The sequence below is a fragment of the Camelus ferus genome, chromosome 1 (assembly GCF_009834535.1).
Source record: "Camelus ferus isolate YT-003-E chromosome 1, BCGSAC_Cfer_1.0, whole genome shotgun sequence".
Lineage (NCBI taxonomy): Eukaryota > Metazoa > Chordata > Mammalia > Artiodactyla > Camelidae > Camelus > Camelus ferus.
The window spans coordinates 56,380,455-56,394,504 of record NC_045696.1 but is presented as its reverse complement, the minus strand read 5'-3'; the positions used below and the strand labels follow the sequence as shown (position 1 = coordinate 56,394,504).

The 14,050-nt window shown below is 36.4% G+C and overlaps 1 protein-coding gene across 3 annotated transcripts in view; it reads left to right on the top strand.

The window, feature by feature from the left end:
• GPR156 (G protein-coupled receptor 156) overlaps positions 1–14,050 on the top strand; it is a 102,061-nt gene that overhangs the window by 38,975 nt on the left and 49,036 nt on the right. The gene's annotated exons all lie outside the window — the stretch shown is intronic.

The window sequence follows — 14,050 nt, the reverse complement described above, 5'->3', positions numbered from 1 at the left end:
AACACAGTGATGACCTTTTCTGAAGGGACTTGCAGAATCTTACCTTCACTACTATTCGAGCCTTCCCTTGGGGCCCACCCGTCTCTCCTACTCCCACACTTGTGAACCGTCATCCTGCCTCAGCTATCCCAGGCTGCCTCCTGAGAAGCCCTACTCCAGACTTCTCCCCCTGGCCCACAGGTGACTTCTGGATAGACCGTACACCAGACTTCAACCGCTCCCTCAGAGATGCCAAACTTGTCTGGCCCCACACCATTCCAGCACTGTGGTGATCAAGTGTGTTGTGCTCCATTGTCTGGGTTCAGCACTCAGACGAGGGTCAGTCAGTCAGATCTGTCTAGCAGGCATTTTGGGATGCCACTGGCCATTTGAGGCATGGAGGACATGGGATTGTTAAACAGCAGTGACTTGATCTGCTGGGTCAACCTCAGCATGGCAGTGAGGTGTTACACTCAGTGTATACTCAGTGAGGCACTGAGTATACCCTGAGCTTCCCTGGACACTTTTCATTCTGTTCCTCAAATACACTAAGCCTGCTCCCAACTTAAAGCCTTTGACTTCCTGTCCCTTTCCTGTTCCCACTGCTTGACAATCTTCTCCAGATCTTCCCATGCCTAGTTTCTTCTCCTCTTACGGTCTTGGCTCAAATGTCATGTCTTCAGAGGAGACTTCCCTGATCATTTTATCTAAGACAGCCTCTCCACCTAATGGCCACCCAGCCCCTGCATCTCATTCCATATCCCAGCACCTGTTTTATTTTGTTCATAGTAAGTGTAACTCTCTGATGTTACCATGCTTATTGATTTATAGGTTTATTGTCTGTATCCCCCACCAGAATGCAGAGTCTAGGAACACAGCAACCCTGTCTGTCATGCTTACCACTGTCTCCAGCATTTAGAACACACTGGAAAATGGTAGGTGCTCAGTAAATATGTTTTCAGTGATCCTGGGAGGAAAGAGATTTAAATCCCAACAGTAGCTGCTGCCAAGAAAATGACTAGAAAAATCACACCTTTCAAAGTTAGAAAACTATGGAATACAATCTTTGCAGCTGAAACACATGTCTATAATACAAATTAGTACCCAGTTGGCAAATAAGAAAACAATATCATTGGTCCATATATAATTTCCTCCCAGCAAATCAATGGTTTAAAACATTCAAGGCTAAGCTTTCTCACAGTTGAGATAAGAATACTGTGGCAGTGCAAGCAGCAGCTGCTTTAATGGCTTCAAGAACTGGTATCCTACCTTCACCATGAAGCTGTCTGATGAAGCTGCAGGAGTAGATGAAGAAGCAGAGAAGACATTTCCCTTGTGTTTAAAAATGATTGTTGAAGAAAACACAGACCCAGAGCAGATTTGGGTGACAGCGTTATCTATTGGAGGTAAATGCCCTTGAGGACCTACATCTCTCAGATTTAAGGCTGTAAAAATCAGCTGTGATCCTATATACAAGGGAAAGTGGACATTTACCAAGTGCTAGTATTTTGATTGAGATAATTACTATTTTTATTAGTATTCTGGTTACAAAGTTAAATGTGTTTCAAATGTTATGGCTTCAAACTATTTTTCCCATAACATTATTTTTATACACTATTTTGTAGAAAGCAAGGTTTTTAAAGCATTGATATATAGATATTGTTAAAATAGGAACACTTATAAACAGTGTTATGGTAGAAGCACCTGTATTTCTTTCATTCTATTAAAGATTTTGTTGCCTGTCTTGCTCGCAGCAGGAGCATGACTTGGCATAAAGAATAAAACATTAAGAGGCACTGTGAATAAAAACACATTTTGCAATTAAGTAGCTTACAAGGTCAGACAAGGAAAGATAAAATAACCCAGTTTCAAAAGTGCTTTCCAAAATAATAAAATTTGTTCAGAGGTACAGCATCACAATTAGATGCTTCATTTCATTCTAGTTCTGTGGTCTCTAAACTTGTGACTGTGACTCTGCATGTGTGTGTGCATGTATGGGTGCACATATGCACATGTGTGTGCCAGGGTAAAAAAATATATTAAAAAATAAAAATAATATAGTAATGTTCAAGTTCAGTCACAGATACTGCATTTTTATAACATTTTAAAATGTAGTCTACAAGAGAAAATCAGTAAAGAAATAGAAGATCTTGAACAACACCATCAACCAACTTGACCTAATCGACTTTCATATAATCCTACACCCAACAACAGCACAATCACATTCTTTTCAAGTACACATGGAACATTTACCAAGACAGATCATATTCTGGACCATAGGAAAGGTCTTCTTAAATTTAAAAGGATTCAAATCATACAGAGTATGTTCTCTATCACAATGGAACTGAATTAGAAATCTGTAACAGAGAGGTCTCTGGAAAATTCTGAAATACTTGAAAACTAAGAAGAACACTTTAAAATAACCCATGATCAAAGAAGAAATCAAAAGGAAAACAAGTATTTTCAACTGAATGAAAATGAAAACACACCATATCAAAATTTGTTGGATACCATTAAAGCAGTACTTCAAGGGAAATTAGAGCACCAAACTCCATATTATAAAGAATAAAGATCCCACTTTACAAAACAGAAAACAAAAACCAAATGAATCCCAAAATAAACAGAAGAAAGGAATAATAAATATCAGAATGAAAACTGATAAAATGGAAAACAGACAACAGTGAAATTAAAAGCTCTTTATGAAGATCATTAAGAATGACCAACTTTTGGCTGAAGTGATGAGGAAAGAAGGAGAGAATAAATAATTACCTAAATAAGGAAGGGAGAGGTATTATCATTAAAGATTCTGTAAACATTAGAAGGACAATAAGGTAATGTCATGAAAAGCTACAGTAAGTAGTCTCTAAGATGTCCAATAAGTCCTTTCTCTTCATAGTCACACTCTTGTTAAATTCCTTTGTCTTGAGTATGAGCTGGACTTACTGACTTGCTTATTAATCACTTCTGGGATAAGGTTACAAAAAGACTATGGCTTCCACCTTGGATCTCTCTCACTTTTTCTGAGGGAAGCCACCGTCCATGTTGTAAGCTGCCCCGTAAAGAGGCCCACATGGCGGAGAACTGGTATTTCCAGTCTGTAGCCATGGAGGGCCTGAGACTTACTAATAGCCACATCTGTGAGCTTGAAAATAGAACTTCCGAGGCCTGCTAACAGCAGTGTGAATAAGATTGGAAGTAGATTTCTGCCCACTTGAGCCTTGGATGACTGCAGCCATGATTGATCCCCTTGACTGCATACTTGTGAGAGACCTTGACCCAGAGACACCCTCCTAGGCTGTTCCTGTATTGTTGTAGAAATGTTACCAGTTCTACACAGGATCTTCTGAAAAACTGAAAATAGGGAAGCATTTCCTAACTCATTCTAATGAGGACAGCATTACCTTGATATCAAAATCTAACAAAGACATTACAGGAGAAAAAAAGCTATAAATTCATGAACATAGATTCAAAATTCTAAACAAAATTTTAACAAATCTTGTACAACCAGATATCAAAAGGATAATGCATCATGACAACGTAAGACTTATTCTAGGAATGCAAAGTTGGTTTAACAGCCAAAGGTCAATCAATATAATCTACCATATTTACCAACTAAGAAGGAAAACCAAATGGCCATCTTAATAGCATTTGACAAGATTCAACATCCATTCCTGATCCAGACTCAACAAAGTAGAAATAGAAAAGAACTTCCTCAACTTAATGAAATGCATCTACAAAAAACCTATAGCTAACACCATTTTTAATGGTAAAAGACTGAATGCTTTCCCATAATGATTAGAAACAAGATTTCAGTTCTCACTACTTCTATTCAACAGTAAAGGTTTTAGCCAGTACAAAAAGAAATAAAAGCCACCTAGTTTAAATAGGAAGAACTAAAATGGCTTACCTTAAGGTGAGCTGATCATCTATGTAGAAAATTCAATGAATCTGTTTTTTTTTTAATGATTAAAACTAATCAATGAGTTTAGCAAATTACAGGATATAAAATCAATGTACAAAACTCAAATATATTTTTATATAGTAAAAACAGACAATTGAAAAGTGAAATCAAAAGCAGTAACATTTACAGTATCATTAAAAATGCGAAATATTTAGGGATAAATCCTACAAACAATGTGAAATACTTGTGCACTGAAAACTACAAAAAGCATTGCTGAGAAAAATTAAAGAAATCCTAAATAAATGGTGAGATAGTGTGTTCATGGTTTGGAAGACTCAAAATTGTTAAGTCTTCCCTAATAGACTAACCCCAATCACAGTCACAATTCCAGCTGGCCATTTTTTGTTTTGTTTTGCTTTTTTATAAATTGACAAGCTGGTTGTACAATTCGTACAGAAGTATGAAGGACCTAGAAGAGCCAAAACAACTTTAATAAAGAATAAAGTTGGAGGACTAGGACCACCCAATTTTAAGACATTACAAAGCTATAGTAATTAAGACAGTTCAGTATTGGGTAAAGAAAAGCATATATATCAACAGAACAGAATAAAATCCAGGAATAAACCTATGCATATATAGAGAACTGCTTTTCAATAAAGGTGCAAAAGCAGTTCAGTGGAGAAGGGACAGTGAGTCTTTTCAACACATGGTGCTGAAGCAATTGGGTATCCATATGCAAAAATGAGCTTTGATCTACATTTTGCACTATATTCAGAAATTACCTCAAAATGGATCATAGCCCTACCTGTAAAATCTAACACTGTAAAACTTCTCAAAGAAAGATTTATTAGATACAACAATAAAAGCACAATCCATAAAAGAAAACACTGATAAATTGGACTTCATTAAACTTAAAAACATTTTATTCTAAAGAGAATCTTAAGAAAATAAAAAGAAAGCCATAGACTGGAAGGAAATATCTGCAAGTCATGTATCTGATAAAGAACTTGTATCCAGAATATATAAATAACACTAAAATTTGATAATAAGAAACAATCCAACAAAAAACGAATGAAAGATTTGAACAGACACTTCACCAAAGAAGATATATGGATGGCAAATAAACATGTGAAAAGATGTTTAACACTGTTAGTCATTAGGGAAATGCAAATTAAAACCACAATGAAATACTACTATACACCTATGGTTAGAATTTTAAAAGACTGACTAAATCAAGTGTTAGCATATACTGCTGGTGGGAAGGTAATATGGTACAACCACTTTAGAAAACAGTTTGACAGTTTCTTTAAAAGTTCAACATATGCCTACTGTACAATCCAGTCATTCTGCTCTTAGGTTTTTACTCAGAGAAATGAAACTATATTTCTGTATAAAGACTTGTATACCATATTCATAACAGCTTTCTTTGTAATAGCCAAAAACTAGAAATAGCACAAATATCCATCAACAGGTGAATGGATAAACAAATTGTGGTATATCCATACAATGGAATAAAATAATTAATACTTGAAACAACATAGGTGAATATCAAAATAATTATGCTGAGTGAAAAAAGACAAAAAAGACTACATACTATATAATACCTGTTATATAAAATTCTAGAAAATTAATCTATTGTTAACTAATCTGTAGTGACAGAAATCAGATGAGTGGTTGCCTACAGGTGGTGGGTAGCACAGAAGGGTAGGAAGGAGGGATGACCAAGGGACATGTGGAAACTTTGGAGGGTGATGGAGATGTTCATTACCTTGACTGTGGTGAATATTTCACAGGTATATACATACATCAAAACTTAACAAATAATGCACTTTGAAAAAAACCAGTTTATTCAATAAAGCTATTAAAATAATACTCTACAAACATTCTTATTTTTCTGAGAAGGTTCTCATGAGGGAAAATGGGCACCGTATCTGATGTCCTTTTCCAAAGAACCCTGCTAGGTGACTTGAAACCCATCTGATAGTTGTGTAGGTATTAATTACTGACACAGAAGAATGCACTCTTTTTTTTTCTAAATTCCTCATGCAGTTTAATAAGGACCATAATAATTTAACTCTGGAAGCAAAGCCGATCTTTCAGGTCAAAAGGGAAGCTCTCCTAGTGCCCCTTCTGAATTGCATAAAATGAGGGCAATGTCATAAGTTCTGCATGAAGCTAAACTTCTTCGACTAAGGACCATCTTTTATTCTAAGACCTTTTCTCACCAGCACTTGTGGTAATGATTGTGGATGGTAGTTATTTACATATTGTTACTTCTCAGAATTGAGGGTAGCATTCCCACAATAACCCCCAGTATCTGGGATTTTCCTATCTGGGAAATCAAGAAGTTTGAGTAACAAGAATTGTGTAAGTTACTACTTGTAGCTTTCTGCTAGCAAAAGACACGAGACTCTTGGGTCAGAAACAAAGTACTATATTATTCATGAAAAAAGTAGTAGTCAGAGCTTCATGTTCGATTTGTGCTGGTTCCCATGCCCCTCATCCCATGAGGTTGATGCAGGGCCCAGGATGGATCATGCTTGCACGCACAAGGGGCTGCCATTAAAGGAGAGGAACCTGAGCCTGGGGAATTCACCACTTGTATAGTGAGTCATAACAGGCCTGTTCTTTGACTAGGGGAGATGTTACCACATCCCTCAAGGTTGCTCCCTGCAAACACAGCCCTGAGAAGTGGTCTGGGTAAAGAGAGCTGCCTGTGGGTGTACCCAGCAGGAATGTGCAGAGCTGCTCAGGGCACATGGTAGAGTGCCTTTTCCAGCACTGGGAACTTGCATGGAAGCATCTGCCTCCTCTGCCTGCACCCTGGGCTAAAGTAGCAGCCAGAAACCCAAATGCTGGTAAATGGCTGAAATAACATCCATCCCTGTGGCCAGCTCACTCTGCCACATCTCCTTCCTGAGTAGGGTCCTCGCATGAGTCCTCTGGCAGAATCTGGCAGAGCTGAATTACATTCAATGTTCAGTGAATTCAAGCAGCTCATTCATGACTTACTTCATGTACCCTGCTCTATTTGTTCTCTTTGCCTTGGGAAAGTCCAACATATAATATGAGTCATGGTGCTCCAGGATGTTATTATCGTATCCTTCTGAGAATCTCTCTGACTCCCCAGATTTCATGTTATTTTTCATTATCATGAAAAGACCTCAGTATCTCCACACTTTTGAGAAGGATTAGACTCATCCTTATCTTTTCTTTGTTCTTTCCATACCTGAAAGCTTTATATTATCCCCTGAGTGGGGTTTATTTATCAATGTAAATAATAAATACTTACTGAGCTGAACACTTACTGTGTTCAGGATACTATGTAAAATGTGATTAAGGTTCATTAGAGCTTCAAAGGCACCACCTGGGTGGAAAAACATGAGCAAGTCCAAAAAGTATATTCTGGTTTTTTAAAATAGCTTTTCAAAAAATAATGCCTTGCTGCAGGGATAGGAGCTGTGCTCCTTTCATATTGATTGTTTCAAGTCTGTCTTCTGTGTGGTTTGAGTAATTGGAGCTGAAAGGAAGGTGACAGAAAAAGAAAAGCAGTTCTGATCCTGTTGGCTGCAGCAAAGTTTTCACTCATACTGTGCCCTATAAGGATTTCTGGGATCTTCTCTATAAGCCTCAGTTTGATGGTAATTGGCCAAGAAGGAAGAAGGGGAGCCAGTCAGGCCTAGAATAAATGCCATCTATATAGTTCCATTTGGGAATAGTGTGGCAGGGCTAAGAAGTGAATAAGCAGAGTGATCAGGAACAGATCCTGCAAAGCCTTATCCAAAAAGAAAGTTAAGGTTCGTAGCTGGAAAAAATTGTATCAGTCATCACATCCAAAGGATTGAGCATAGAGCCAAAAATAGGTGGTTTATCGAGAGGTCAGAGGCCACTGCCATGCAGGAACGGTGCTGGAAGAGAGATGCAGAGCAGAAATGAGGTGAAGAGATCTAGAATTGTGAATAGAGATGAGGTCTTTCTTGGGTACTGGCTGTGGGATGCAATGTGTGTGAGTCAGCAGAATTTAATGAGGCAGGGTCAGGATCAATGCATAGGAGTAGTTTCTACAAAATCCTTTCATGCTGCAGTCAAACCTAAAATAGTATCATTTCTAGATGAAGTAGACACACCCTCCTTTGTGTACCCACTATTGTAGATAGACATGCCATTACCCCATCACAGCTTACTGGATTGGGTGGAGGGGGGCTCTGTCTCTCTTACCAGATAATGAACTCCTTGAGTTAGGGCCACATCATATTGATCTTTGCATCTTCATTGTGCCTGGATTATACTCCATGTTTCCTGAATGAACAAATTAAATGTCCTGGAATATTGACTATGACAATAAAGGTTAAGTTCTTAGAGGACAGCCATTTTTATTCTTTAACTTTAGTACGTATCAATTCTACATAAAATTGTGCCATAGATAAGCAGTTGCTTTCCACTGTTCTTTTTTCTCCCTCCTAGTGGTTGCTCCATTCAAGAGCCCAAGGACTGACATCTGAAGCCCCAGATTTCCAGTTCTCCTTCACTCTAAACTATCCTTTTTGTCTTGTCTTACCTCTAAAATCTGTCTGTTCTTGATCCCCTGTTGGCCACAGAGTTCCATACTTTTAGAATCCCTTCTCATAATTAGGTTGTTACAAATGTGTCTGTTGTTTTAACAATATTTATTGAATTACTAACAGTATATCAGATACTGTTCTGGTATGGGGATTATATCAAAGAACAAAGTAGGCAAAAGTTCCCTTCCCTTATGGACCTTGCTTTCTTAGAGGGGTGAGCAGGCAATAAATAAATAAAATAAATTGTCAAATAAATGGAATGTTAGTGATAAGTGCAGAAAAGAGAAGTAAAACAGGGAAAGTGAATGGGGAATATCAGGGTAGTAGCTGCTATTGTAGCGTTTAGCCAGGGAATATCTCACTGAGGAGGTAACATTTGAATATAGATCGAAAGGCATAAGAAATAAGTCATGGGGTAAAGACTGTTCCAAGCAAAGGGAACAGAATATGCAAAGGCCCTGGGGTAAAAACATACCTAGTGTTCAAGGAAAGCAAGGAGGCCAGTGTGGCTGGAGTAGAGAAAATGAGGCAAAGAATAGGAGAATATGGGGTCAGAGAGGTAACAGGGGCCAGATGCTGTGCATATTGTAGATCAATGTAATGACTTTGGTATTTACTCCAGGTGTTGCCATTGTAGGGTTTGAAACTGAGAAACGACATGGTCTGACTTACACTCAATGGGAAAACTGGCTGCTTTATTGAGAACAGACCTTTAACATTCAAAAGTATCATAGCCCCCCCTTAAATAAAAGAATAAAAGCATGCTCCTTGGGGTGTGATGACTCAAGAGCAGAAGTGGCTAAAAATGAAATTTAAGCTTAACCAGCCCCTGAAATTGCATAAGCCAGTTGTCTGTGACAAATCCATATATCACCTACTTGTTCTGTTTCTCTAATTGAACCCTGATTAATACACTAGGATAAGATATGCAGTATGTCTACATGGAAAATCATAAAATATTTTTGAAGGAACTTAAAGGAGTTCTAAATAAGTAAAGGATATTTTATCTTTCTGTAGCAGAATACTCAATATTGTAAAGATATAATTTCTCCAGATTGATATATGGAGTCAATATAATTGCAAAAAAAAATTCCAATTTTTTTTTCTTTTTTGGTGAAACTCAAGAAATTGATTCTCAAATTTATATGGAAATTCAAAGGACCAAAAATATCCTGGGAAAAGATGGACTAGGTGAGAGAATTTCCTCTTGGATTTTAAGATTTATTATAAAGCTAGCAATTACAACAGTTTAAGTGTGCTATTGGGGCAGGGGTAGACAAATAGACCAATGGAACAGAACAGACAGAACCCAGAAATGGAGCCAAGCATACATAGACACTTTTTAATAAATGGTGCAGGGTCAGTTGGCTATCCTTATGGGGAAAATATGCAACTTGAATCCTACCTCAACAAAATCATCTGCAGGTGGACTACAGATCTAAATGTAAAAGTCAAACAGCTTCAGGAATATAATGGAAGAGAATATTTTCAAGAATTTTCAAGAATATTTTCAAGAACTTAAACGTGTTAAATAGAACACAAAAAGTACTATTCATAAAAGAAAGGTTGTTAAATTGCTTTACATAAATATCAAAAACCATCTTCTATTCACTAAAAGACCACTAAGAAAGGGGAAAAGTAAGCCATAGAATGGGAGAATATATTCACAATGCATGTATCATTAAAAGATTTTTATCCAGAATAAAGGATGTGAGTTAATAAGAAAAACATGGAGAACACAATTTTAAATGAGCAAAAGATATGAACACCCCCTTCACAAAGGAATATATCCAGGTAGCCAATAAACAAATGAAGAAGTACTCAACTTAGGCATCAGGGAAATGCACAATAAATGCACAAGGAGCTCACACTCCATACTCACTTGACTGTCTACAATAAAAAAGGCTGAAAAACCAAGTGTTCGGAAGGACTGGGAGCATCTGGAATTCTCATGCATTGTTGTGGGAGTATAAACTGTAACAATGACTTTAGAAAGCTGTTCAGAATCTATTAAACCTGAACATATTCATACCCTGAGTCACAGAAGTTCCAGCAAAAATTGCATGTATGTATTCACCAAAATACATGTACTAGAATGTTCTTATCAGCACTGTTTATAATAGGCCCAAACTGGAAACTACTCAACTGTCCATCAACCATTTAATGTTTAAATACATCGTAGTGGATACACTGGCTACTACACAACCATGAGAGTAAACAATCTGACTACCTGCAGCAATATGGATGACTCTCACCAAGATAATGTTGAGCAAAAGAAGCCAAGTACAAAGATTGTACTGTATATGATTTCACTTTATATGAAATATAAAACCAGGTGAAACTAATCTATTGTGTTAGATGTCAGGATAGTGGTTACCCTGGAGGTTGAGGGAAGAGTTTGGGGAGCATAATGACCCAAGGGACCATGCAAAAGGCTTCTGGGACACTGGTAATGTTTATTTCTTGACCTGCATGCTGTTTGCATAAGTGTGTCAGTTTCTCCAAATTTGCTGAACTGTACACTTATAATATATACACTTTTCTTTTTTTACTGTGGTATGGTTGATTTATAATATTGTATTAATTTCAGATGTACAACATATTGATTCAAATTTTTTATGGTTTATACTCCATTTAGAGTTATTATAAAACATTGACTATATTCCCTGTGCTATAGAATATATCGTTGTAGCTTATTTATTTTATGTATAGAAGTTTGTACCTCTTAATCCCATTCCCCTGCCTTGCTCCTATCCTGTTCTCTCTCCCCACTGGTAACCACTACTTTGTTCTCTAAACCTGTGAAGCTCTTTTTGTTTTCTTATATTCATTAGTTTTATTTTTTAGATTCCACATATAAGTGATAATGTATAGTATTTGTCTTTCTCTGACTTATTTCACTAAGAATAGTATCCTCCAGGCCCATCCATGTTGTTGCAAATGGCATTATTTCATTCTTTTTTGTGACTGAGTAGTATTCCATTGTGTACATGTACCACATCTTCTTTATTCATTCATCTGCTGATGGATGCTTAGGTTGCTTCTGTATCTTGGCTATGGTTAATAATGCTGCCATGAACATTGGTGTGCTTATATACCTTTTCAAATTAGTGTTTTCATTTTCTTCAGATATATACTCAATGAGTGGAATGGCTGGGTCATATAATAGTTCTGTTTTTAGTTTCTTGAGGAACCTCTATACTGTTTACCACTGTGACTGTACCAATTTACATTCCCACCAATAGTGTACAAAGGTTCCCTTTCTCCACATATTTGCCAATATTTGCTATCTGTGGTCTTTTGACAGTAGCCATTCTGACAAGTGTGAGGTGATATCTCATTGTGGTTTTGATTTGCATTTCTCTAATGATTAGCAATGTTGAGCATCTTTTCATGTGCCTCTTGGCCATGTGAATGTTTTCTTTGGGAAAATGTCTACTCAGGTCTTCTGCCCATTTTTTAATTAGGCTATTTTTTTGATATTGCATTGTATGAGCTGTTTTATATATTTTGGATATTAACCCATTATCGGTCATATCATTTGCAAATATTTACGAATATTTTCTCCCATTCAGTAGAATGCCTTTTCAGTTTGTCAGTGGTTTCCCTTGCTGTGCAAAGCTTTTAAGTTTAATTAGATCCCATTGTTTAGTTTTGCTTTTCCTAAGGATACAGATCCAAAAAAATATTGCTGTGATTTATGTCAGAGTGTTCTACCTATGTTTTCTTTTAGGATTTTTATAGTATCCAGTCTTACATTATATCTTAATCCATTTTGAGTTTATTTTTCTATATAGTGTTAGAGAATGTTCTAATTTCATTCTGTTACATGTAGCTGTCCAGATTTCCCAACATCACTTATTGAAGAGACTGTCTTTTCTCCATTGTATATTCTTACCTCCTTTGTTGTATTTGACTATAAGTGTGTGGGCTTAGTTTTGGGCTTTTTATCCTGTTCCATTGATCCATGTGTCTGTTTTTGTGCCAGTACCATACTCTTTTGATTACTGTAGCTTTGTAGTATAGTCTGAAGCCAGGGAGCATGATCCTCCAGTTCTGTTCTTTCTCAAGATTGTTTTGGCTGTTCAAGTTCTTCTGTGCTCCCATACAAATTTTAAAATTATTTGTTCTAGTTGCCATTGGTATTTTGATAGGGATTGCATTGAATCTGTAGATTGCCTTGGGTAATGCCTATGGTCATTTTTAACAATATTAATTCTTCCAGTCCATGAACACAGTGTATCTTTCCATCTGTTTGTATCATCTTCAGTTTTATTCATCATTGTCTTACAGTTTTCAGAGCAAGTCTTTTGTCTCCTTAGTTAGATTCCTAGGTTTGTTTGTTTTTTTAAGCAATGGTAAATGGGATTGTTTCCTTAGTTTCTCTTTCCGATAGTTTATTGTTAGTGTATAGAAATGTAGCAGGTTTCTGTATATTAATTTTGTATCCTGCAACTTTACCAAATTCATTGATGAACCCTAGTTGGGTTTTGGTGGTGTCTTTAGGATTTTCTGTGTATAATATTCTGTCATTGCAAACAGTCAACATTTTACTTCTTCCTTTCCAACTTGGATTCCTTTCATTTCTTTTCTTGTCTGATGGTTGTGGCTAGGAGTTTCAATACTATGTTCAATAGAAGTGGTGAGAGAGGGCGTCCTGGTCTTGTTCTTGATCTTAGAGGAAATGCTTTCAGCTTTTCACTGTTGAGTATGATGTTGGCTTTGGGCTTATCAAATACAGCCTTTATTATGTTGAAGTATGTTCCCTCTATACACACTTTGTGGAGAGTTTTTTTTGTAAATGGATGCTGAATTTTATCAAAAGTTTTTACTGCATCTATTGATAAAATCATATGATTTTTATTCTTCAGTTTGTTAATGTGGTATATCACATTGATTGATTTGCAAATACTGAAAAAACCCTTGCATCCCTGGGATAAATCCCACTTGATCATGGTGTATGATCCTTTTAATGTAGTGTTTGCTAATATTTTATTGGGAATTTTTGCATCTATATTCATCAGTGATATTGGCATGTAATTTTCTTTTGTGTGTGTGTGATATCTCTGTCTGGTTTTGGTGTAGAGTGATGCTGGCCTTGTATAATGAGTTCAGAAGCATTACTTCCTCTGCAGTTTTTTAGAATAGTTTCAGAATGATAAGTGTTAACTCTTCTATGTTTGGTAGAATTCACCTGTGAAGTCATCTGGTCCTGGACTTTTGTTGGTATTTTTTATTACTGATTTAATTTCATTACTGGTAATTGGTCTGTTCATATTTTCTATTTCTTCCTGGTTCAGTCTTGGGAGATTGTACATTTATAGATATTTGTCCATTTCTGCTAGGTTGTCCATCTTATTGATGTATAGCTGTTCTTAGTCATCTCTTAGGATCCTGTGTATTTCTGTGGTGTTGGTTGTAACTTCTCCTTTTTCATTACTGATTTATTGATTTGGACCCTCTCTTTTTTTCTTGATGAGTCTGGCTAAAGATTTATCAATTTTGTTTATCTTTTCAAAGAACCAGCTGTTAGTTTCATTTCTCTTTTCTATACATATATATATATATGTGTATATTTTTAGTCTCTATTTCATTTATTTCTCATTTG